Here is a 27495-nt window from a genome sequence, read left to right as displayed (position 1 = left end):
CCCCAAACTCATGCTGGCAAAGCACTACTCAGCCCTCTCACTACAAAAGAAAAAAAAATGCTAAGAAGGCAAATTTAGGCTCTTCCATTGAAAACCAGCAACCATCACTGCCAGTATCTGATGTGGAATGCTCCTGACTTCTAAAACCACTGCGCCGTTACTTTTCAAATGTGGAAGTCATATATGTATACCACGTAGATGATATTACAGTAGAATTTTTCTTTTCAATATTTCCAGTTGCAACATTAGCACAAGAAAGTTTATGTTTCAGCTTTAATAAAATCAATTATCTTCCACTTTCTTAATTTTGAACCTATTCTTATTTTGTAAATGGATCTATGCTGAATAATATAAACAAACTGTTTGAATTCTGCAAACAAGACCTTTATGACCTCACTATTTCAGAGCAAACTTTAATGATGTTTTGAGAGGTGGGGCCTGGGGTGCTCACTAACAGCTCTTTAAATACTGACAAGAAAGTACTATTAAGTAATGCAAAGGCTCTAACTCCACATTAGCTCAGAAACCAAAGAATCTACACCAAAGCCTTACTTTATCATTTTTAAATTTTGCTATTCTTTGGAATATTAAATTTCTTTAAAGATATGATTTTTTTTTTGAGAAAGACAACAGCTGTATTAAATTTCCTCTCACCAAGAAAGCAATCTTTATCAAGAATAAATACCCCATGGAAATCGAAATGATGGGAGGTTTCTAGCTAAGTGAACATGCAGATCTGAACAGAAATATAAATCCTATCAGATCTCACTCGAACCAGCTCAACAAAGTCCTGGGCTACCCTGGAACTTAGCTCTTCTGTTCCAAAAGTTGGCTGAGCTAAGATCACCACACAAGGCAGGGAAGGAGAGAAGAGGAAAGTCCACCTGGCAGCCTCCATCTCTTTTCTTCCAGCCAAAAGTCGCCTCTCGGGCGACCCTGATAACAAGCCCTCCCCATAAGGAAATCCGGCATCCACACTGCCCCTGCCGTCCCCAAGCAGATATGATGCCCCTCTCCCAGCCTGTGAATGGTCTTCTACTGGCCCCCCAGTTGGTGGCACCCTCCCCTTCTTCCCCGCTACACACACACACACCCAGAGCAACGGCAGCCTTCCCAAATCACAAATTTGACTACATCACCCCACTTCAATCCCTTCAGAGGCTCCCTGGTGGAATTCTAGCTCCGCCCCCGACACTGCTCACCCAGCCTCACCCCAGTTCCCAGGTCCCCAGTGACCTCAGGGACCCCCTGTCCTGCTCCTACTTCCCACTTGCCTCCAGGCTCATTTTGATTGTTTCCAAGGAAGACTTCCCTCCCTCCAACCTCCGCAACTTGTTCCTCTATTCCTAGAACATTCTAGGCTAAGTCAACTTCTGACACTGCTAAGCTCACAAGAAGCAAATACATTTTGCTTACTAATGTGGGTCCACCCACTCTCCCCTAGACACACAGAAGTGCGCGTGTTATGAATAAATGAATGACGGGGTGGATCTCAAAGGGACAGACAGACCTGCTCTCGCCCGTCCCGACCCTTCTGTCTGTAGAATATCAGAAGCAAAACCAGAAGTACCTTTCCTGAGGGTCACTTCCTGCTGACACCCTTCACTGCCTCCAGTGTCTGTTCAAATAAACCCAACGTCTTCCAAAGCCCTTCACCCCTGGCTCTCTCCAGGGTCCTCCAAAGCAGGGGAACACTCCACCCTGGACCACACAGGGCACTCTCCCAAGGTCCCCACCCCACAAGCCTCCAGGCCTCTGCCCGGGCTGCACCTGCCACCTGAGCCACACTCTAGACTCCTTCTCCTGGCTGACACTTACTCTGTCCTCACGATTGAATGTAGAGCCCATTTCTTCCAGGAAGTCCTCTCTGATAATGTCCTTTAGGTCTTGGCAGGGCTCCATCTATAGCAACAGTACATGGTGACCAACTGGGTGTTTGCCCACTCCTTTGAAACCACGAACTCTTGGGGGCCACGTGGGAAGGAGTGAGAGATTACAAGAGGGGTGGGGGAAGCAAAAAGCAAAAATCACAGCCCAAGTCCCAAATTCAAGGATTCTTTCTCAGAAAAAAGTATAAACTATTTCACACCTGTGCAATTTGGCTACTATTTTTGTGGCTTGTGGACAGCAAGAGCTTGGTGTTCTAGTCCAAAACCCAGATTACATGCAAAGAAATGTATATATTCATATCCAAAGGAAACCAGAGCTGTTCAACAACAGTTTGCAGTTAGAATAGAAAGGAACTTTGATAAAGGCAATCTCTCTCTCCCTCTTCTTTCTTTTCTGGCATCATATAATTTTAGAAGTATTTGCGTGACTAAGAGATGGCTACAGCCCGTGATTCTGCACTGGAGTGTTTGGGGCTGAGGAAGCCCAGATTACATTCACTGCATAAATGCAATCACACCAACACACTGAAAGGTGCCGTGGTGGTGGAGCTGATGTTCCAAAGCAGGCAACCTTACTCTGTAAGAGAACTCTAAATAGAAAGTAAGAATTGCAATGTTCTGTACTCAATTTCATTCGACATATGGGTCATTAACTGATAGAATATCTTCACTAATGTAACCCAAAAATAAATTGTCAACGTCGATTTTCTTCATCTGACCGTTTTATGCTAACTTAGGATATCAAACCCTCACTCCATATGGAAACCTCAGGCCTACGCTGCAGCAGTTACATCCCGTGGAAGAAAGTCGATCAAGGGAGAACTGGAGAGTTTCCCTTCAGATGCTGCTGAGTCTGGTTTTGCACCTGTACGTCATTTGCAACCACTTCATCGTCAAAGGAGTAAGACCTTACCTCTGTGGGGCGAAAAGCACTGCGGTGCTTCTGAACCATCAAAGAACACTGAGCTTTGTGAAACAGTCCTGAGGCACTTAAATCGTATTTTTTATGAAAGGCCCAAAAACTGACCCAATTCACCAATCCAGGTACAACAGGGAGGTACCGGAATTAGTAGAGAGAACATGCCCTTGAAGTGTGACAAGGCCCTGCTTGAATCCTGCTACAGCATTTACTAGCCGCTAAACGGACCAATCCCTTAAGCCCTCTGAGAAGGCTTCCCAATCCGCAAAAGGGGGCTGCCACCGCCCACCTGGGAGGCATGGATGAGAATGCAACACGCAAGTAGGGCTGCCGACTGGTACCTGACACGGGGCCTGACTAGCTTCCCTTCGCTGCCCTTCTTCCCCTTTAAACTTGCACTGTTCACTCTGGTAAGGATCAAACCCCTGGAAAATACTGCCCGAATCTTCTGTGTATCCCTGAATACATGCATTACCCTTAGGAGGCCAGAAAAACAACTGCCTCCTCCCCAGTCACTATCAATGTTCTTAAGAGTCTGGGTATTTTTAACTCAAATTTTCAGGGAGACTATTCCAGAACTTTGCACGCACCATTCTCCAGGTTGGCTCCCCTCCCAGTGCCCATCTCTTCTCACCTCATATCCTCTGTCTGATTGCCTTCTGTTCATTGGAAAGCGAGTCCAGTAGGGTGGCGACTCCCAAGGACGCCCTCCCTCCCTCACAGGTGAGTGTGACTACATTCTCCCCACTCAAACTTGAGCTTCTTAGAAGTCTACCTTCCCGGACCCTGCAGACTCTGCATCTTCACAAGACACACACGTGACCACGACCCTCCTTTCAGATTTCTTCCAGGCTGGCCCTGCCAAACCCCCGGCCCCTTAAGGATAAATGGCATTAGTCTGAAAATCGCAAATGCCGCAGACTGACACACCAAAGCTGCATGGTCTGGGCTTTCCTCCAACCCAGGCACAGCCCTGCCCCGCCTCAGCCTCAGCCTGCAGCTCTCAAGATGATCTAATTCACATGTGCGGCTGTGAACACCAGCTAAGGATGACGACTCGCAACGTGTATCTCTAGTCCGGCTCCTTCACCTGAGCCCCAGGGCCATAGACCCGTGTGCCTCTTTGAAGTCCTAACTTGGATGACAAATGGCATCTTAAAAATGCCTCATGTCCGCCATTTACTCTGGAATTCGATTCCTGGCAGGTACCTCCCAGACACCCCATTTTAGTAACAGCCCCAACACACACCTATGTGTTTGAAGTCACATTCAATTTCCACTGTTCCCTCCCCCAAGCCCTGCCCTGGAATCAGTCCTGTTATATCCGTCACTAAGCCCATCTCAAGTCTGGTTCTGCAGGGACCACGGCCGGAACCCCAGAAGTTCACAGCATCCATGGTGCACTGAGTCACAGTCCTCCAAAGGGTGCTCCCTGGAGGGGGAGGCATCTCCTGCCACTGGTCACCTCAGAAGGCACTGTATTCTCACAAAGGAGGCCCAGGAGAAGGGACTTAAGGTTCTCCCGTGGTCTGAGTTTTGAAGGGCCCGAGGTGTGGGGGAGCTCCTAATTAGCAGACACACTTGCCAGTAAGCAGACGAGGATGGAGGAACCCAGGCAAGGCTGTTCTCACTCCGACCCCTGGGCTCTCGGGAGCCACGGGAAAGGCCTGTGTCCAGGGCATAGCCCGGCCATCAAATATCCCAGCCTGCAATTGCCAACCCGGACAGACTAGACTCCTTCTACTTGCAACATTTAATTCTGATCTGTTCCCCACCCACAATATGATGGACTCATTCAGATATTCTCTCCTGTCTGAAGCGAGACAAATTCAGTGAAAAAAGAAGTGTCCACATTTGGACCAGAGCATGAAAGGAGAAACAAGGCCTCATGGTCAGCATGATGGTGGTGGCCAAACACTTTCACCGGGTGAGATGAACCATGGTGGGGGTGAGAATCCAAGGTCCTAGGTCGGCCAAAGCATCTTCCTTCATAGTTGACTGGGGTGTTGGAGACTCACTCCCGCAAACTAACGACAAGGCCGACAGTGTTGGACGTCAGCTGCAACAGACACGGAGTCAGCTATTTAATGCAAACATGGGTTAAAAGTAAAGGCCGGTGCAGGGAGGCCTGCACGGCTGCTGAGGCAAACCACAGACCCGGCTCTGAATGCCCACTGGCTGGAGCAGGGTGGAAGCTACGGTCCCCTTTAGCAGTCCCTATGTCCACCAGATCCAGGTGAACCAGCTACTTAGGAGAAGAATATGTTTTCCTGATACTCAGATAAACCAGCCTCGTAAAGGGAACAAAAGAGTGGCATGGATTTTAGACCCACTTCTGCCCCTTTATGAAGGCAAAGTAAAGTAAATGGCACGGGAAGTAAAATGCAAAAAAAAAAAATTAAATAACAAAACGGTGACTGCTTCCTCCAACAGCTGCTCACCCCCGAGCCTGCCACTTCCTCACCAGTGACCGCCGGCCAGGCAGCGCCGTCACGCGCGTCACACAGCGACAGCCAGGAACCGAGTGCCAAGCACGTTTGTGTAAAAGAAGGAATGTAGCAAGATGCTGCAGAATTTGACTTTACAAGTTTAAATACTCCATGAAAAACATCCCTCAGCAGCCGCCTAAATGAATTCGCATCTCACGTCTTCAAAACAATCAAACAAATTTAATAAGGGCGCATTTGTCACCAAATATAAGGAGGACCAAACTGGTTCCTTAAAGCAAGGATTTTAAGAGGTATCAAACACCAGTGGGTGATGTGCTAAAAATAATTAGAAAATAAAAAGATGACAAGGATAATACATGGATCAAGGCAGCTCTTAAGTTTTTGCTTTTTAAAGCGATTGAGACAGCACGGAGGGCGATCTAGCTATTTCCAATGCAGGGTGTGCACAGCCCACATTTTCAGACGCAACAACATGCTCACAGGGCAGTACAAGAGAAAAAGGAATAAAGAAAAAGGAAAAGAGGAACAAGAGAATATTAGAAACACACAAGAACAAAAATGAATTTGACAGCACGTACAAGAATTTACGTGAGTGTGTGAGGCCAGGGACCCTGGGATGGTGAGACCCACACTCACCTCCTGCTCCAGGGAGAGCAGGGGCCTGAGGGGAGCGGCGCTGCCGGGGGACCCCATCGTGGTCAGCGCCCCTAACCAAAACTCGACATACATGGGTCTAGGCAGGTCTTAAGCTACAAATTTTGGTCACATTTCAGGCTGGACACTTTTACGCACTTCCACCAAGAGTAGCAGGAGAGAATTAGGCTCTGTTCCTGCACCAAAGCATTGTTTAAAAAATTAATGTCTGCGGAATAGTAAAAGCAACAATGGAGTAAAAGTGACTGGAGGAGAACGTGCTTGACCCGAGCTCACTGGCCGCGTTATCTCACTGACGTTAAGATGCTGGCTGAGACCTTACGGTACCAAAACAGACAGACGCACCAGGATGGAGGTTTAATGCGCTGCTATATTTTGATGCCTTGAGCCATGCCTGGTACACGAGTTTCTGGGCAAACAATGGTGACTGTGTCAACCACTATGGGCAAAGCACATATCCAGCTACTCCTCCAAATCCCAAGGGCAGATTTCAAAAGGCTAAAACAAGCAGGAATTCTCTGGTGGGTCCACAGACTCAGAGCCACGCAGTTGCGGAGCAAAAATGTCACCAGTGCCTCCTGTGACAAAAGAGGAGGCACTGGCCTGAGGGCTGGGGCAGGGCTCCAGGCTTCCACTGCTCACCCACCAGTCTGTCCAGGGGGAGAAGGTGGTCCCTGCTTACGTTGCACCGATGCACCTACCTTGACTGACGCCTGGGGGATCAGCAGGAGGTGACATGTGAGGTGAATGGAGCCAGCCTCGGTGTAACACGGTGCTGGCAGCTGTGCCCTCAGCAGTGCCCAGGCTCCTAAACCTGACACCTCATCTCCAAGGAGCAGATGGGGAGCGTGGGCATGTAGATCACAGGGCCCTGTGAGGACAAGAACAGATCATGGCCACGACATGCCTTGCCCCTTCCTTAAGCATGTCCGGGAGGAACAGAAAATTCATCCAGAGCCCGCTAGGCACCTCACGCAGGTGGGACTCGGGTCCTCTTGCCTATCACTCACAGGGCTGATCTGGATATTCTTTTTATCAATTCTCTGGCATCTTCTCCTCCAACTTACCAACAACCAGAAAGTAGAATCTGATCTTAATTAAGTTCAAGAATCACAGAGCACCGCCTCCACAGCAGGCCCGGCAGCACGTGCCATGTCTTCCGACCATCACCTGTGGGACCGCCATGTGCCCTCTCCAGACTCAAGGACCGAGGCCATAGGCTGGGAGTACACAGATTCCCTCACTCTCCCCAGCAAAGGGGGACCACCTCTCGGCAAAGGCATCCCACCCTCTTCTGCCCGAGGGACAGCACAATAGATACACGGGGAAACAGAGCAGAAGTTGGGGGGTTAGGCAGCCCAGAAGAGCTCACCTGTAATTCCGAGGCAAAGTGGGGCCGTTCACTCAATCACAGGGACAAAGTGAGGATGAAGATTTCTCTGCTCTTTCCCATACACCGTGATACGCCTTTCCCTGCATAAGGAGTTCATTCGGATGTCCCTGGCGGTGTTTCTGATGTCCTAACATGGCATGCTGCCTGTCGGGCAGGAAGAGAGGGCCTGAGCCGAACAGGTGCTGAGTCTGGGAGGCAGGAGACACTGGCTCCAAGCCAGCTCAACCAGCGCCTCGTTCTGCCTCTCGGGATTCAGCATCTCATCTATAAGCAAAGGGATGAGACTGTCCCAGGAAACGCTGCCCAACAGAATTGAAATGAGAGCCATGTAAAGAAAGTTTCCCAGTTGCCACATTTAAAACGGTAAACAAAGAAACAAACCAACAAATAAAAAACAAGTACTAGAAACTGATTTTAGGAACATATCTTACATAATCTACTGTATGTAAAATACTATCATTTTGACATGTAATCAATAGAGGAAGTAACAAGATAGTTTATATGCTTTTAGTAGACAAGCCTCAGCGTCTCATGTGCATTTGACCTACAGCACATCTCAGGTCAGTCCAGCCTCCTCCCCAGTGCTCCTAGCATCAGTGGCTGTGGCTACTCTATTGAACAGCAACTCAAGGGGTCCCACCAGGGTCCTGGCTGAAAAGCAGGAGTAAGTGCTCTAACAATATCACTAAAATTATCTCTCTGAAACAAAGGCGGATTCACTTTCAAATGTCTGTAAACCAGCGGGCTGCACCTCCCTCCCCCCTTGGATACAAGACAGCCCTATTCCGTGCTGATCCCATTCTGGATGGAGAGAAGAAATCCGGCACGCAGCCAGGGTGGACTGGCCTCCAGGTAAACTTACCTGCTGTCTGTGTCCAGTCTCACGAAGTCCTCCTTCTCAAACGGCATGCAGAGGAGTAGGATCTTGCCCCAGACATGTCAGGGGCCCCATCCAGCCACTTGGACTTGAGCAAGATGAAGAGTGACTCAGTGAATTCCTCGATCCTCTTCTCCACCACCCTGAAGTCCTCGTAAATTGAAGGCCACGTCGGTGCGCGGCTGCTTGGCTACCTCCCCATGCAGCACAAAGCAAAGAGATGAGGGTCATTAAGCGTGGTGCCATACAGCTCCTCTGCACGTGGAGCTTCTCGAAGGCCTTGGCGGAGGGGCAGTCGGTAATGGTGACAAGGCCCACAACCATGCGGTTGGTCTGGAAGCCTCTCCATCCATTATTGGGCGCATAGTGGTGCCTGTAGTGCATACAGAGTGCGCCCTGGGAGCTGCACAGGCTGATCTGGCTCACCAAGGAGATTCGCTTATAGATGCAAAAGAAATTCTTCTCTGAGATGATCCCCACTGGTTTGACCACCACGGGAAGGGTCTCATAATCCTAAGCACACTGCACGTATTCAGGGATGCTCATGTTGCAGGCCCTGCCGAGAGGGGAGAGGAGATCGAGGTAAATATTGTGCTGTGGGCTGCGGGCGCCTCTGGGTTGCGGTGACCTGGTGTGTACCAGCCAGAAGGCAGGGGAAGCCCAAGCAAATCCAGGGGTACTGTTTGTCCTTCAGAGCCTGCACATGGCTACCGTAGCTCGGATCACTTTACCCAGCTTTTGGTCTAGGCTTCCTGCCCCTGCAGAGAAGGGTCATTTCTTGTTTTCTGTTTCAAAGCACCTAGCAAGGGACTGATGCAAAGTCACTGCTCAAAAATGCGGAATAAAAAAATGAAAAAAGGAACTGCTTTCCGCAACCCCCTTCAGCAGAATATAAAGAAAAGGACAACAGTAGGAGCAAAAGATGTGGATTTCAATTCCAATTTATTTGAACCCCTAAGCTGCAGAATAATGGATAAGAAAACTTGCCTTGGGGAGGAGGGTACAGTTCAGTGGTAGAGCACATGCTTATCTTGTACGAGGTCCCAGTACCTCATTTTAATAAATGAAACAAATAAATAAACCTAATTACCGTCCTCAAAAAATACTTTTTAATTCAAAATTCAAAAAACACCTTGCAATTGACACAACATTGTAAACTTGACTATACTTCAATTAAAAAAAAAAAAATCCTTGCCTTACAAGAATATATCTGGATTACAGAAGTTTGCAAATGTAAAATGCCTAGGGTACCATCTGCATAAAAAGTGGTGACTACAAATTTACTATCCCTCCTTTATGAGCTATGTTTCCTTCAGGGGGGTAATAAACTCTCAGAGCTAATTTTCTCAGATTTAAAAAAATTAAATATTACCTGATTCTCAGTAATGCTGAAGAATCAGATAACCCTATGAAAGCATCTGACCCACAGAGGTTACTCAATAAATGTTTGTTGAATGAATGAATAAACAAGCAAAATGAATGCTGCTCCCTGCCACAGACCATCATAATGGTACTGCTTGGAAATCCCAAGCCCACATTCCACCCGTCTCTACACTAACCATGTGGGTGACCTGGGCAGGCGTGTGTGCTTCTCTAAGCCCCAGTTTAATCGTGAATAGAAATGATGGCAATAACACAAACCTCAAATTGTTAGTGAGTCAGTAATGAATCGTACCCCAACTTTGCAAGATGGAACCATTAAGGAAAACTGGGAAAAGGGTCCATAGGCCCTCTCCATATTATCTCTTACAACTACATGGGAATCTACATTATATCTCAAAATAAAATTTCTACTTTTTTAAAGAAGCTATTGAGGTTAAATTTGCTCACTGTCTCAAAAAAGGAACACACAGAAAAAATAGGACAATGCCCAGCACATGAGATATACTCAGTTAACATTCCCACTGAACCCACTGGTCCCTCAAACTTCAGAGCAAGAGGATGGGTCCTCGTGGCAAGAGGCCACTGCAACTGAAGCTAACAAACTAATGGTGCTCACTTCCAAGAGCCCCTGTCACCACCCTTGTTCTAATTTTCTATTTCTAATTTTTTTCTTTTTATTAAATAGAAACTCCCAATTGCATAGCCTTCACCTGACTGGACATCAAGATGGCAGCCCTTCAAAACCTGACCACAGAGATCATGATGGCAGCCCTTCTTGTTGAAACAATAAAATGAAAAGCCATTTCCACAAGACCTCTGTGTAAATTTACTAGGGAACTTCATCCTGGACTGAGGAAGAGGACTGGGGAGGAGGGGCCAATCTGGGGCATAGAGAACTATGGGCCACCTGTCCCACGATGGACTTTATACTCAACCATCACCCTCCAGGAAATTTAAAATACACAGCGACATAGTGCTATGGGCAAGATTTTTTTTTTTTAAATCACTGAATCCCTTGCAGGTCTTGTTTCTACTGAGACACAAATAGATTATGTGTATAATGTTTCACAAAAGCCTTAAAATATTATCACCCCAACTTGACACATCAAGAAACTGAGGTAGAGAGGTTTGTCACATTTTGCAAGATTAAAGAGAGGCCACGACAGGCACCATATTTAAATCCAAGCCCCTGCTCCAGTGCTCACACTAGAAAGTGTGACATACTGCCCCTTTTCTGCCCTCTCCCTGCAATAAATCTCTGAAGAGTATTTTCTGTGCCACCTGGAATCACAATAACATCAATTTTCCACATAGAGCTACGTCACTCCTTGCAGGACGTAACAAAATCTAAAGTGTTGGGATGGGAGGAGAGATTTGCATTTTCTGTTTCTCAAAGGAAACATGGCTTTAAAAGAAACTGAAAAGCACTTATCTAGTCTACGCCCTCATTGTGCAGAGAAAGAAACGGAGGGTCAGAAGAGATGAGGAAAGGGCCTCATTAAAATATATTGCTTCAGCGCAGCATCAAGCCAGCCCTGGGCACTGCTGGGGGAGGATCTGGGAGACCCAGGAGAATGAGTGTTAGAAAACGGAAAGAGAAGAAGCATACAAGGCCCTGTCTTTAAACCACTATACCATGAAATTCAACCATATTACCCAGTATGGGGGCAGCCAATAATAAGGTGGGGTAAACAGGTTACAGAAACCTGGAAGTCTCAACCATAGTGGAAATTCCAACATTTACTATGTTTTTTTTCCCAGTTCAAGCATCAACTCAGTGGGCACTCTGTACCAGGGACTACACGGGGCCTGGAGTTCTCCCAAATACAGATCTCTATTACCACGTGTGCAAACCACATAAAGGCCACCAGAAGAAAAGCACTCACAGATAACATGGAATTACTGAACCTGAAAGCAGACAAAGAGCATATTTTACTAGGAAAAACGGTGCTGCTAGAAATGAACTCATGGACATAGAAAGCAAACTGTGCTTAGCAGGCAGGAAAGGGGAGATTAACAGATACAAGTTAATAAATATAAAATAAATGACAAGGGCCTACTATATAGCACAGGGAACTATATTCAATTTCTTGTAATGAGTTCTACTAAAAACAATCTAAAACATATGTAGATACATATGCATATGTTTATAACTGAATCTCTGCTGTACACCTGAAACTAACATTGTAAATTGACTACACTTCAATAAAAAATAAATTAAAAAAATAAGTAAATATAAAAGCAACGCCATTAAGAAAAAAAAAGAATACTGTAATCCCCTTAGCTGTAGGTGCTGGAGAATCCTGGTTGCAAGCACCAAGTCCACTGGATCACTCCAGCACTGGCTGTCACTCTTTCTGACCATCAGAGAGTCACTTGGCTTCACTGAGGTTACTTTTCTGTTCTGTGAAAGGCTACAGTAGCAACTAACGATGTATAGAATCTCATCATTCACAAGCCCAACAATTAGTGAGGACTTCCCATGGGCCAGGCTCGGGAGAGATGAAAAGATACGGTTCCAGATATATTCATGGTTAGAAGAAATTTATGCCATAAAGACATTAATTCTTCCTGTTTTAATGCACAGATTCATTGCAATTCTTATTAGAATTCCTACCAGATATTTCTTGGAATGTAAGAAGTTAATTTATGGTCAGGAATAGGCAAGAAAGTTCTTTAGAAACACCACTGGGGTGGGGTGGGTATGTCACTCATTTCCACTGGTCTTTCTGATGTGATGAAAACGTTCTGGAATAATAATTGTTGCACCACTGTGAATATGCTAAAAGTTGCTGAATTGTAACATTTAAATGGATGGACTTCATGGTGTGTGAACAATATCACAATAAAGCTGTTATAAGAAAAAATATTTCTTGACAATTATTTTTCCCTCTATACTACTAGTCTGCCCCACAATTTAAGAAAAACAAAAATCCAAAATAAACCAAACTGTGCCAGGAGCTCTTTAGGACTGCAATGTCCCTGGGTCTCCAACGCCTCTGCTGGTGCTGTCCTGTTAATGCACCCTAGCTGGGCTGGGCTAGTTAGGGACTGTAACTATCTTTTTAAAATCGACAGTTACACGTTTCACCCTGGGAGTGGGAAGGAAGGAGCATGTCACAGCCTCATGCCTTCAGCTCATTTTTAATTGAAGAAAGCCCTGCTTTCAACACTGTAATCCCTGGCACTATAAAAACACGTGACATCAACAAGCACCGCCATCATAACACCTGAAAGTGTTCAAGGTACTTACCTGGGGCAGAAACACTGAGAGAGGAGACAGAAGCTCGCTCAGCAGTGAGGATCCACTTTTCCGACTCCACCAGAAGCTGGGCTTTAAAGCCGGAGGCTCTCAGCCCAGGGAGCAGCGCCCACGCCGCTGAGCTTGTCCTCAGGGAGCAGGAAAGGAAGAGCAGGGCAGCCCCGGTGTCGCGGGGCAGTGAAAGCGGGGGGGGGGTTTGGTGGAAACGCGGGCTGCAGCCCCGCTCGGAGGCCAGCCTCAGCCCCAGCCGCCTGCCCCCGTTCTGGTCAGCAGACCCCGCCCGCCCGGGACACAGCCCGCCCAGGGGCGGGGACGGGCCGGCGGCCGAGGGGAGGCAGCCCGGGAGGAGAGGACTCGCGGGCGGTAGAGGTGAAGGGGACGCCAGCCACGGACTCAGGGGAGCCCGGCTGGGTGAGAGGCTGCAGTTGCACACCTGGCCATGGACAGTTGTGGCCGGGGCGCCGGTGTAGGTGGCGCGGCCAGAGGGGTCTGGCCAGAGCAATTCAGCTGAACACAGGCTGACTGGCGCCCTGGGGGGCTGTGACATGCCGACCGCACTCCCGCAGCCGCCTGACCCCTTTCCCTGGAGCCCCCCACCTTGCACTTCCAGAGCCAGAGGCCCCGGCACCGGGCAGGAGCTAAAGGCCTACCGGTCGACAGAGCTGAGAAGCCTTTGGGGCCGATCCCCGGATCGGAGCTGGAGCTTCCAACCCGCGGTCCAGCTGGCACCGACTGCCCATGCGCAGGAGGGCCAGCGATCCACTCTGGGTTCTGCGAGAGAAGGTGGGGCAGCGAGGGAGGGAGAAGATGGGAGAGGGAGGAGAGGAGGGGAAAAGTGGAGGGAGACAGATGGACAGGAAGAGCACAGAAAAGGGATGGATCTGGAGAGGGTAGGGTCGTAGCGGAGATGGAGAGAAAAAGCTTTACCTCTGGGGGCACCCCGAAGGAGGAGGCAGTCCTGCCTCTGTAACATTCTGTTACCCTTCAAGGCCCGCAGCTCATGTTTTACCTCTCGGATCCAGCCCTCCATCCGATGCTTCTGCAGAACCCCTATGGGTATCACACCCGTTGCCCCCACGCGGAGCTGGGTTTTCTGTTGCTCAGGGAACCAAGCACCCGCAGGTGTTGTCGCTCAGAACTACCTTGGGAAGAGTACCTATTCCCCTTTTACACGCTGGGAAACAGGCAGGCATGATCTCTGCCTTAGTTCCACTCTCCCAGGTGTTGGGCTGGCGGGGAGCGGGGTGGTACAAGATCAGAGCCCCAGACAGAGCAGACTGCCTGAGTGTTGGTGCACAGTCCCCATCCCTCCTGGGTAAACCACACCCCACCCTAGTGGAACCATCAAGGGCTCACAGTAGTTCCCTGGGTGTGGGAGAGCTATCCTCATGTAAAGGAAAAGCCCAGCTGGGCTAACAAGCTAAGTCACAAATCTAAGTGTGATAAGTGTCGGTTTACTGATCTAAATTCTGCTGGGCTAACTCGTAAACCTGAAGTTTAGTGTCAGTTTAATGGGCTAACAAGCTACTCGTAAATCCAACCTCAACAGGTGTCAGTAACGTGATCTATTACAAGTTGATAAGCTCCAGTGTACTGATTCCTTGCTTTTTGTTGTTTGAGCCTTATTGGCTAATACCCCTTACTTGTAATTAACCCTTTAAAACCTCATGTGCATGTCTTGGAGTTGCTCAGAACTTCGGAGCAGAACCCCTCTGAGCCCCCCGGAATTATAAATCTGAGTACTCCAACCCTCCCAGTGGTGCTTGTTTCTTGGCTGGCATGTTGTTTCCATAACACTCAGTTCCAGTGCCCAGCTTGCTAGGTAGATAGGAGTGTTACCGAGTCCAAATTCATTCTCCTCAGTGCAGGACAGGCCAATAAGTTGGGAGACCAGGTGTTGGGGCAAGGAATAGCAAGTCTCTGTAGACCTAGATAGCAAACTAATGTCCTGGAAAACCATCTCCCCAAGTCAGAATTCAGGCTCCTTTCCTACGTGCTTGGTTGTTGCAATCTTCCTGGTGTAGGAATTCCTTGTTGTTAGAATCCTTTGTTCTTGCAGCTATCTGCCTGGGTCAAATCTCTGTAAATCTCCAACAAAACAAACGTTATTTTCTGTTCTGTAATTTGTTATCTTTTTATGAATGAAAAATTGTTAAATATCCTTAAAGGTCAGAGCCTTCAGAATAGGATCTCCTGTATATTTCAGGCTCTAAGCAACATTGTTTTACAAGCAAGATGAAGCCTAGGAGACAGAGCATAGGGTTAAAGTCAAATGAAAAGATCTAATATGCAGTCAGATTTGTTCTGTTCTATTACCCGGGCAGAAGCCACTTGAGGATTTAAATCCCTTTAAGTTAAAAATAACTAAAACTTTAAAGGAATTTACATACATATTTGGGAATGTGCATACCATATCTGGAAAAGCATCCAAAGGATAGTAAACAGTGGCATCTCCAGGGAGGGCTGGAAGAACAGAGGATGAGGGTAAACTTCTTTCACTTGTGTAGTTTTGTGCTCTGTTTGAATTTTTTTTAACCATTTGCATGTATTTCTTTTTCAGTTAAAAAAAAATGTGTAATGGAGCAAAGGAGTAATTAGCTCAGCAAATACAGCAGCCATGGAATTACTGAGTCATCACTTTTGACTTAAGCCAGGAAGCATTTATTGACTCTCTCCAATGTGCCCAGTGCTGTTTTAAGACTTCTTTTATTATTATTATTTATTATTATTATTACTATTATTATTATTATTGTTATTTTATGAAATAATAACAAGGTATCCCCCACCCCTGCCCATGGCTGGTGGGAAACCAACTCAGTTTTTATTGAGTTGTTTTCCAAGGAGTAGAGATGAGTTATAAACTGAACACATCTTCAGGGCAAAACAGGCGGAGTGGTTTTACAGCACTCCAGACAGCTATGAAGGGTTTTCAATAAAGGTGCCCAGAGGCTGAGAGAGAAAGCCTCTAGGGCCCTACAAAAAGCTGCCCAAACTGCCTTCTTCATGGCACTACTGAAGTAGGAAAGAACAAATCTGACTCCATATTTGATCTGTTCCTTTGACTTTAAGAAAACCACGTTAATACGCTCCGGTCTTTTCATGGGTTATGATGTCACAAAGGAGACGGACAGGTCAACAAGGGACCACTCTGCCGTGATCACTGAGCCGGGGAACGGGATGGGCTGCAAGATGTATGACGCAGCCATAGCAGTGCCCGTGCTTCTAGGCAGGTAACCAAAGTCGCCTCGACAAGGTGTCAAATACTTGTGCTTACGTCCTAATCACCTGACGTGTATTAAAGAGAAATGGAAACCTATAAAATTCCAATAACCTTGGTGGGTACACCGTCCAAAGAGCAAAGTCACAGTTTGACAACTGGCCATCCCGGTTCCCTGGGATTCATTCTTGGAGAATCTTAGAAACCACTCCTCTGTCCTTAAGAAGTGCTGCATATTTGTCCTATCTTTGGCTCAGGGATGGAGCATGTTCAAGTGAACTTTAATGTCTGCACAGATTTGACTGTCTTTCTCCAGTTTCACGTGTCCATTCTAAAGAGGCCTGAGCTAAGTCCATCCTCCGTAAAATCTATTCCCTCCAGTGACAGCTCATTGAGCTTGAAATTAAAAGCCAACTGAACAAGACTGTCTGTCCTCAGCTAAAAAGTTCACCCACCCTTCACTGCTTTCTTAATCTCCTCTCCTGGCTAATTGCAACAGACTAACACCTCCCTCTACCAAGCTCCCCAACTATGTCAGTTTTTCTCCCCAAAGAGAAAGTAAGGTCCATAAATGAGGAGTTAACTCCATAGTCACCTCTGAATTCCTAGCATATAGTAATGTTAATAAATAGAACTATGATTATGGCTTCTTTCCTTTAAAACTTTTCCAGTTATTTGAATGAGGCCTTGGAAGAGAGGTGTTTGCCGTCCAGTATCTAGATCCACAAGACTCTGGAGGCCTTTTCCGGAATGGCTGCTCACTGATTCATTCAAACCACAGCTTCTCATTCCAGGAGTAGCTGGGCTTCTCTGCCAGGAGTTTGTGGTCACTCTCATGCCAGAAGAGCTTTAAACTATATCCTTACTTTGGATTTGTAATTTTTCCCCTCTTCCAACAAAATTGACTTTCCTTACTGTCTTGCCTTGAGGAATTTTTTTTCCTAGTTCACCCTTAAGTAAACCATGCTTCTCGGAATGGGCATGGCCTTAAATATGATCAGTCATCCAACTCCCAGTGTGAGAGGCTTCGGGCTCAATTCCTGCCCTACTGTCAAGGCAACTGAAACTCAGTACAGGAGCCAACAGGCACCCCAGGGCTTCTAAGGCTCATGTATCACCCAGAATCCCTGCTTTCTGGTTTGTCTTGGCTTCTGAGGATTTCCCCTCAGTTTCTTGACAATTAGCTGTGCAGCTTGAAAGATGAGGAAGGAAGGTTTTATTTCTTAATCCGCATTTTAAGAAACTTGTGTAATGAAGGTTTTCACAAGTTTCTACAACCCTCCATTGCCGAGACAGTAAACACACTAGATATTTTCTATGTTTAGCTATCATGTGTATTTTTTCTTTTGTTTTCTTAACTGCAAACAGACATCTTTTAATTAAAAAAATTAAGGCCCCAAATAGGATAGAGAAAGGGCATACAAAATTAAAGGGCAAAGACAGAAAAATGATAAGTACTCTACAAGGTTAATATAATACTTACTCTATGGATCAGATCAGCAATTCTCAGTAACAGCTATTTGAAATATGACCATGGGGTAAAAGGTCTCTCTTGTCAGGAGATGGCTAATAGAAAATAGAATTAATTCAACAAACTAAAATTCTAAGTCTGGCGAGGTACAGAAGGCTACCAGCAAAATGTGTCGTCTTCTGGAAAGGAGGGAGGCTCACCAGCTCTTTACTGTGGAGCCTGAGCCCATGGGAGGTCGGTGAAGTGAGCTCTGTAAGTACCCAACTAGCAAAGTGGGTGATGAATAAAGAGACGTGAGCTTTGATGACAGAGATGATATTACTATTCACTTGTCCTGTAAAGAAAACTTCACGTTCAGCGATCAATACCTCGGCATCCTCAGGGATTGAGATTATATGAAAATTCACAGCCCGGGCCCAGACCTCCTCTGTGAGCTCGTGACACTGCACTTAGATGTCTCAAGAGCAACTCCAACTCCACCTGAAAAGAGCTGACTTCACAGTGCTCCTCCCATAGCCGTCCTGCCCAGGGCCCCTGGTCGGGGGGCAAGGTCTCTCTGCCTCTCCGAGCTCAGGCCCATCACTCACAGATGTGACTGGACCCCTCCTTCAGGGCCCAGATTTCCTCAGTCACCGAGTCCCACCAGCCACACCTGTCCTACCAGATACTCACTGGCACTCACTCAGCACTGACTCTGTGCTGGGTACCATGCTGCATACTGTGCACACGTTATCTCACTGGATCTCCACAGCAGTCCTGGGAGGTCGGTACATCACTGCATTTATTGATTAGATAAATTGTTTCTCTTCCTTGAGTGCATCATCCAAAGTGACACGGCTACTGAGCCACAAAACTGGGACTGAAAACCACTTGAAAATTCTACACTCCTACACCTGGCAGCCACCCTAATCTGACTCATCACATCACCTCCAGCTGAGCCTTCTAAATGTTTCTAAGCATTCTACAAGACAAAAGTGATCTACGAGAGCACCCCAATCCCCTACTTAAAATCTGTCAATGACTGTCCACTGCCCTTAGGAGAAAGCCCCACCGGGCCTGAGCACAGCCCAATGGCCCGGCATCTGCGTTCCCTGCGCGGCATCGCCGCCTCACCCACCACGCAGCTCTACACTGGCTGTGTCCAGGACAGGGATGCTGACTCCGTACAACCAGGGGCTCGTCTCAATCGAACAATGATCACCTTCTTCAGTGTCCACATTCTTCACTGCTGACTCTCAGAAAAATGTTTTCTCAGGATGAATCAATATCTTTTTCCTTACAACTTCCCGTCATTGATAATGAGCTCCACCCAAAGAGAGAAGACTTAATTCTCAGTCTCCTTATCTGTAAAGTGAGAATAACAAGAAAATATGTGAGGTTTTAAGAGAAATAATATTCATGTGAGGCTGAGGGACAATTCCCAACATACAGTAAGTACTCAATATGTGCTTACTTATTATTAATAAGAATATAATGCATTCCAGCAACCTTAACTCAATGTTTTATGGCTATGTCCAACAGACTACAGACACACTGTTGGACGAACCGCTTTGAGCGGATCAGCACAAGCACACTGGGAAAGGTAAGCGCTGACTCCGGTTACAGCTGCAGCCACCCAGCACTACGGGGCGGGGGCAGTTTCTCAGACTATTACATGTTGCTTGAGCATTTAATTGTCACTAATGAATAAAGACAGGTGTTCTTTAGTCAAAGCTCCTGAAACATAAATCTTCAAAGATTGATGCAAATTAGATTTCAAGTACAACACTCTCTCTAGAAATTATTTGATAATAGTCTTAGCTCCTCTGCACATCAAAAGGGCATGTTCTTAATATATCTGACTACACCGAAAGTGTTGTTTAAAAGAAATTAAGATGAAGCCATCCTAAATAAGCTCTCAGTATCATCTTCACAAAGCCCCACCCAAGGGTCTCATTTCTCACTTCCACATAGGTGTTCAGGTAGCTTAACCTGGGTCTTGGTTTCTTATAACATGGGGGTGGGAAGAGTTGTGGATATATTTATGTTGCAAATATAAACCTAGGGTAGTTGCTGCGTAGAAATCCTAGAAATAAACAAATTGATATATAGTCCTACCTCAAGAAGCTCAGACTTTCCACTTACAACAGCATTAAAAATTAAATGAGAGATACATTTAACAAAAATTTACAAGATTTGTACATTGAATATTTTGAAGTATCACCAAAATATTTTAAAAGATCTACATATATGGAAGACATCTCATGTTGATGGAATGGTAGTCAATATTGTTAAAAAAGTTAAGACTCCCCAAAGTGATTTACAAATTTAGTGGAATCCCATCAAAATTCCAGCTGACTTCTTTGCAAAAATTGAAAAACTTATCCCAAAATTCATATGGAAGTGCAAGGGGCCCAGGACAGCCAAAGCAATCTTGAAGAAGCAGAGCAAAGTGGGATGACTCACTTTAAAGTGTACTAAAAAGCTATAGTACTAAGTCAGTATGGTACTGGCATAAGTTTGGATAAATAAATCTATGAGACACAATAAAATCCCAGGGGGAAAAACTTACATTTACAGTCAGTTTTCCACAAGGGTGCCAACAACACTCCATGGAAAGAATAGTCTATTCAACAAATGGTGCAGGGAAAGCTGGGTATCTGCAGGCAAAAGAATGAATCTGGAATCTGGACACCCATATTTTATATAACAAATAAAAATTAATTCAAAATGTATCAGAGACAGAAACGTAAAAACTAAACCTATAAACTTTCTAAAAGAAGACACAGTATAAATCTTTGAGGTCTTAGGATAGGCTTTGGTTTCCTAGATACAATACGAAGAGCACAAGTGATAGAAGAAAAAAGCAGATAAACTGGACTTCATCAAAATTAAAACCTTTTTGTTACAGAGGACATCATCAAGAAAGTGAAATGACAGGGGAAGGGGGTATCTCAACTGATAGAGGGCGTGCTTAGCAAGAAAAATAAAATAAAACAATACATCTAATTACCTCACCTGTAAAGAAATTGTTTTAATGTTTAAAAGAACTAAAGTGAAAGCACAATCTGCAGAATAGGAGAAAAATTTTACAAAGCATGTATCTAATAAGAGACTAGTATTCAGGATATATAACAAATGCTTACACCTGAACAATACAAAGAAAATCGACACAATTTTTAAAATTTCCAAGGATTTAAAAAAATACACAAATGGCCAATAAGCATATGAAAAGAAGCTCAGCATCAGTAGTGAAATCAAAATGAAAATGAGATCTTATTTTACAACCACCAGGATGGTTATAATCAAAACATGCACAATAACAAGTGTTGTTCAGGAGGCAGAGATACCTCATATGCGGCCAGTGGAAAGGGACAATGGTGCAGCTTCTTTGGAGAAGTCTGTTGTTTCCTCAAAAGGTTAGAGTTATATGGCTCAGCAATTTCACTCCTACATGTAGAGTCATCCCTTAGTATCCTCGAGGGGTTGGTTTCAGGAACCCCCCATCCTGGATTCCATTATCCAAGGATGTTTGAGTCCCTTTACAATCAGCCATCTGGATCCATGAAGTGGAAACTACAGATATAGCGGGCCAACTGTACAGCCAAAAGAATGAAAACATATTCTCACAAAAACTTGCACATCAATATTCATGGCAGTATCATTCAGAGTAGCCAAATGTTACAAACAATATCCATCCATCAATGAACGGATAAACAAAATTACCAAGAATAGTCCCACAAACTTTTGGTCATTGAATCTTTGACAAAGGAGGTGAGAACATACAATGGAATAAAGACAGCCTCTTCAGAAAATGGTGTAGGGAAAACTGGACAGCTGCATGTAAATCAATGAAGTTAGACTACTCCCTCACAGCATACACAAAAATAAATTCAAAATGGCTTAAAGACTTAAACATGTAGACAAGACACTATAAACCTCTTAGAAGAAAACATAGGGAAAACATCTGGCATACATCTCAGCAATGTTCTCCTAGAGCAGTCTACTCAAGCAATAGAAATACAAGCAAAAATATACAAGTGGGATCTAATTAAACTTACAAGCTTTTTCACAGCAAAGGAAACAGTAAGCAAAACAAAAAGACAACCTATGGAATGAGAGAAAATATTTGCAATAAATGAGACTGACAAGGGCTTAATTCCCAGAATATGTAAACAGCTTTTACACTTAATAAGAAAGAAAAACAAACAACTCAATCCAAAAATGGGCAGAAGACCTAAAGAGACTTTTCTCCAATGAAGACATACAAATGGCCGATAGGCACATGAAAAAATGCTCAATATCATTATCAGAGAAATGCAAATCAAAACTGCAATCAAATATCACATCTCGCCAATCCGAATAGCCATCATTCAGAAGTTCACAAACAATAAATGCTGGAGAGTCTGTGGAGAATAGGGAACCCTCCTACACTGTGGTGGGAATGCAGTTTGGTGGAGCCATTGTGGAAAACAGTATAGAGGTTCCTCAAAAGACAAAAAATTAACCTCCCATATGACCCAGAAATCCCACCCCTAGGCACATATCCACAAGTAACCCTAATTCAAAAAGACACCTACACCCCAATGTTCACAGCAGCACTATTTACAATAGCAAGACATGGAAACAACCTAAATGTCCACTGACAGATGACTGGATAAAGAGGTTGTAGTATATTTGTACAATAGACTACTATTCACCAAAAAAAAAAGTAATAAAATAATGCCATTTTTAGCAACATGAATGGACCTGGAGAATGTCATTCTAAGTGAAGTAACCCAGAAAGAGAGAGAAAAATACCATATGAGATCGCTCACATGTGGAATCTAAAAAAGAAAACAAAAAATGAAAAAACAACCAAACCAAAAGATAAACTTATCTACAGAACAGAAACAGACACAGAGACATCGAAACCAAACTATGGTTACCAGAGGGGAGAGGGTGTGGGAAGGAATAAATTGGGAGTTCAAGATTTGCAGATAGTATGTATAGAGTAAACAGCAAGTTTATACTGTATAGCACAGGAGAATATATTTAGTATCTTATAGTAACTTATGTTGAAAAAGAATATGAAAATGAATACAGATATGTTTCTATATAAATGAAGTGTTGTGCTGTACACAAGAAACTGATGCAACATTATAAACTGACTAGAATTCAATGAAAATATTTTTAAATAGACAAAAACGAAGAAAAGAAAAAAGATATTATCAAATCAAAAGAATAAATTACTGATTGAGGCTACAACATGGATGGACCTTGAAAGTTTATACTAAAATAAGCCACACACAATAGGGCAAATAGTGCCCTTTTAGGTGAAATGCTCTAAGCGTTTATTGTACTATTCCAGTACATTTTCTGGAGGTTTGAAGTCTATCAAAATCAAAATAAAATGTATTATTCATTAAAAACATAAAATGATTCCTCACAGGAGGGCTTTAATTATTAAATGCAGGAATGCATGTAAAGATCCTGGAACAACAATTTGCATGTCCACAGAGAGTCACTGTTGTCACTGCCACTCAGAGGGTGGTGCCAGCGCTGATGAGGGCTGCCTCCACTCGCTCCCCTTCAGAGAGGAGTGACGGCCTGGGCTCTGACAGGAAGGGTGACCATGAACATGGGTTAGAAAGAGCCACTCCCCAGACTCTGCGTTACCCAGCTTTCTTATACAAACTGCTCCATCTAACATAAACACGCTACAGGGATGGATCTTACAACACAGGGAATATAGCCAATGTTTTACAATAACTATAAATGGACATAAAAATAAAAATTGTGCAACTATTGTACACCTGAAACTTATATCATATTGTAAATCAGCTATACCTTTATAAAAAATTAAAAAATAATTTAAAAATTTTATCACTTTAGTATTCAATTCGGTTTTTAAGTAACTACTAAACAGCTTAGAAAGTATAAAATATTGAAGTGTGATAAGTTTGTTTACATATTTATTTACTTTCATCCTCCTCCTAAAAGAGAAATTAAACAATTTATTTAAACACAGCTTAACAACCATAACAACAAAAAGACAAAAGTGAGAGTGAAGACAAAATGGAGATTGAATACTTAAATGAAACCAGGGGAAGGTAAAGTCATAAAAATGAATGCCATGAAGTTAGGGTAAGTGTTAAAGGCCGACTAGAAATTCAGCTGTAAGATTCTTGGCAGCTAAAGCAAAAAGTAAAAGATGATGTGATGGGTGGTAGAGCTCAGTGGTAGAGCGTGAGCTTAGCGTGCACGGTGTCCTGGGTTCAAGTGCCAGGGCCTCCACGAACAGATAAATACACCTAATTACCTATCCCCTAAAGAGCCCCAAAGAAAAGAAAAAGAGAAATTTGTTTCCTAAAAAAACCTGATATTAAATTTAGATTAAATACTTGAAAAAAAAAGTAAAATAGAAAAGATGAGTGACACAAGCGATAATGCCCGTGAGATCAATCTGCAGTGGCTGCTGGCACGTCCCCATGTCCCACGTGGGAAAATCTGAAACATCCTTCTCACACTCAGAGTCATCCTCAGCCCAAACCACCCATCCCCCTGTTAAATGCAGGATCACGGGTAGGGCCCGGCCTTTGCTCTCTCTGTGTCATCACAGTGAGACAGGATGGAAGGGGGCAGAGCACAGCCATTCAAGGAAGGCCACAACAATTAACATCAAAATGGTGAAGGATTCAATCCCCAATAGGCCTTGAGGCTCAAGATGAAGAGATATAACTTCTAGCAGAGCTTGAGCTTCATTATACACCCATTGTAATAGTAACATGGTGAATAACATGCCCCAAGGCACCATGGCCATCCCAAGGCTAGCCACAAAAGGTCACAGGGTGGGAAATGGCCAACTCCCTGGGAATCCCAGCCCCTTGCCCTTAGGCTGCTCAGTCTACTTATTAGTATATGAAACAAACAAGCCCAAGAAAACGAGCAACACAGCGCCACCTCGCGGTCACCACTCTCTCTCCCTCTTCCGAGAAGGCCCACACTCTGTCTGTGGAGTGTGTACCTACTTTTAATCTGAGCACCCGAACCCCACAACTCGTAGCCTTTCTCTTGCCTTTCAATGTGTCTCTGTGAATAAATCTACCATTACTCAACAGTGGCTTGCTCTTGAAATCTTTCCTGCATGAAGCCAAGGACCCACGTCTGGTGGGACACATTCCAGGGGCTGAACCAAAGCCTGGGACACAGCCCTTCTCATTCCCCACATCTGTTTCCTTGTATCAACAGGACTGGGATATGAAGGGAGTTCTGAGGCCCCAGCTAAGGGACAGAAGCAGCCCCCAGGGCTAAAAATGGCCGGCAGCCCCTCCCCCAGCAGGGGCCCTGAGGTCGGCCATGTTCTCTGTGGTTCCCTGTTGTGCTGACCCCCTAGCCAGACAGCGTTCTCCTAGGCCTGTCCCCACAAAACCCTTCTCTCCAAAATACAAGCACATCATGTCACAGTCCTCTTATTCAACCAGGAAGTTTTCATCGTAATTTTTCCTTCCCTAGTAAAGAATCTATCTGTCCTCCCTCCCATCCCACCACTTCTTTCTTTGTGAGAACTCTGTACTCCTCACATACCATCCTGAACGCAGCTGCCTTGCTAGCTGGGACCGAGATGCTTCAGTCTCACACAGCCTGCGTCCTTTCACTTTCCCCTTTCTACCTTAAAAAGCCTTTCCTGAGTCTCCCAACCCTCTGATTCTGAACTTCACAAAGTGCTGAGGTTGCAGTCACTGTGTGCATACCTCCCAGGTTTTGGCTAGATTTCCTTCGAAAGATCTTCACTAAGGAGCTGCATCAAGAAGTTTAAAGAGGCTATTCTTACATCTGAGCTGAGGAGCCTGCATAAAATTTAAATGGCTTTGAAGAGAGAGTTAACCAGGGACAGAGAGGCCGCAGGTCCTAGTCAACAGTGTCATGAGGCAAAATGTTCTTCAAAGGCTCAGAGTGGCTTCTGAACACGGAGTCGGCAGGGAGGAGATGCCAGGCAGTGAGTGGGGTGAGTGACACTGGGTACGCTTCCCCAGCTGGGGAAGAATTGGATTTTGTTCTAGTTTTCCAAACAATTTCTGACTACCTTTTTCTCTTATTGTCACATACCATTTCCTACGAATTAAGAAAAATCAATGTCAGTCATTTGCACCACTTGGTAGAAGCTACACGATATCATTCACAGGGCTGGGATATAACAGCCACACCAGTCTAGGTTGAAAGACCAGTGGGGGTATTTCCAAAGTAATCACGGGCATGCAACAAACTCCCCAGCTTCAATTACCTCATCTCAAATGTGAGGCCAATAAAACTACCAAGCAAAGTGCGTTATGATTATGGCCAAAATCTGTTTACTAGGTAAGTGCCCGTAAGAGCTGCCGCTGAATGGGGAATGAGTATGATCAACGAGGCCAAGTCAACCTGGTCACACGCGCCCAGCCTTCCTGCGTTGGTGCAGGACCGGAGTTTGTTTAGCTGAGATGAACGCCCCCAGAGCAGCCCCGAGGGGAAAGCTCCCAGCTCTGCGTGGCGAGGCGTGTTCCTTTCCTTCTCAGAGCTTATCACAATTTGCAGTCGTCTGTTTTTACATTTATCCCCTTAGTACCTGCCTCCCCTCCGGAGTTTTGCTTAAGCAGCACAGGTCCAAGTTTGTGTTGCTGCCTACTGGATATTCTGGGCTGGGAGACAGGCGACCCCACGTCTGGCTCTGGGGCTGAACGGAGAGGGCAGAAGGCCCAGGGGCCCATGCTGAACCGAGGCCCCAGCACCCAAAATTATGGTCTGACTTTGGGCAAATTACACAGTCTCTTTACCCTGAGATTCCTCATCTGTCCATGAAAATAACTGCCCATGGCATATAGAGTTTCAAGGATTAAAGGAAATCACCAAATTCACAACCTATTCAAGGGGCTACCAGTGCATCCTCAACAGGCACATGCTACCTTTACGGCTGTGACACACGCTAAGCGGGGCGGACAGACACAGTGAACACTGCTAAGTGCCTGTTTGTTAAATGTTTCATGAGTGTTATAATACTGTTTACAACTTACAACAAACCCAGGAAGAAACGAATATTATAATGCACATTTCACAGATTCACCAACAGGTTAAGGGAGGTTACACTCTAGTCCAAGGCTCTTTGGTGAGGAAATGGCGATTTAAACTTGTATCTGAGCCCAGGCCAGGGCTACATCTCTCTCCAATCCACCTGTCCAATACACAAGTTTGCACAGGCCAGCTCTTAAATGCAATGTGTGCCACCGTTTGTCAATGTTTGTTAGTTACCATAAACTGCTCCCAGAAACCGCTACAGAAAAGACAGGTGGACCCAAATCCCTGCCAACAAAGTACAGGAATTCTGCCTTGCCTTCTCCTGTAATGTGCAGAAACCCTTCCCTACATCACCAAATTCAAATGTATGCTTCATCCGTGTTTATGTTTGCACACGGAATATTAAAGTAGAAGGTACCTGCAGTAATTCTATCTCGGTTCCTTTCCAAGTTTCCAGATTATCCACAATCAGTCTGTGAATGAAAATACTACAATGTGAATGAAAATACTGCAACCATGTCAATAAACAAATAATGCTGAAACCAAGTCATCAGCGGCTGCCACCATCCCCCAGCGAGTACAGGCCTGAAGACCAGCCTCTACAGCCACTAACAACAGTGCTCTGTGAACAGAATGAGAATAAGAAAAGACAGGATACTTGCCCTAGATAGCTAGGTACTTGTCTAAAGAATGAATCCAGTGAGCCCAAATTATACATAGAAAATCACTAAACTCTTTAACTTGACATACCTGGCTTTCTTTAGATAACAAACAATGTTTTATTGTTCCAACTACCTGGTCTTTGTTGTAAAGTTCCTATATATCCTAGCTCCTGCCCAACCTCTTGGGAGCAGTCCCTCAGAGCGATCTCAGAGGCTGTCATCCTGGCTTGAGTCCTCCCGCCAAATAAAGCATAACTCTAAACTTTCAGGCTACACATTTCTTTCAGTCGACAAGTCCCAGGATAGACA

At 45.0% G+C, this 27495-nt stretch overlaps 1 long non-coding RNA gene across 27 annotated transcripts in view; it reads right to left on the bottom strand.

Annotated features, from left to right (window-relative positions):
- Positions 1 to 27495, bottom strand: part of LOC141577225 (uncharacterized) — a 276443-nt gene that overhangs the window by 193793 nt on the left and 55155 nt on the right. For 22 of the 27 annotated variants that reach the window (XR_012506060.1, XR_012506055.1, XR_012506074.1 and 19 more), the window contains 6 exons: positions 20845 to 21090; positions 20067 to 20154; positions 12819 to 18859; positions 8168 to 8738; positions 7285 to 7449; positions 6614 to 6783 (listed from right to left, as the gene is read on the bottom strand). This is a non-coding gene — a long non-coding RNA (uncharacterized LOC141577225). The remainder of the gene's footprint in view (positions 1 to 6613; positions 6784 to 7284; positions 7450 to 8167; positions 8739 to 12818; positions 18860 to 20066; positions 20155 to 20844; positions 21091 to 27495) is intronic. The other 5 variants (XR_012506049.1, XR_012506056.1, XR_012506061.1 and 2 more) reach the window with 4 other exon arrangements.

The sequence above is a fragment of the Camelus bactrianus genome, chromosome 3 (genome assembly GCF_048773025.1).
Source record: "Camelus bactrianus isolate YW-2024 breed Bactrian camel chromosome 3, ASM4877302v1, whole genome shotgun sequence".
Taxonomy (NCBI): Eukaryota; Metazoa; Chordata; class Mammalia; order Artiodactyla; family Camelidae; genus Camelus; species Camelus bactrianus.
This window is presented reverse-complemented; position numbering and strand designations above follow the sequence as displayed.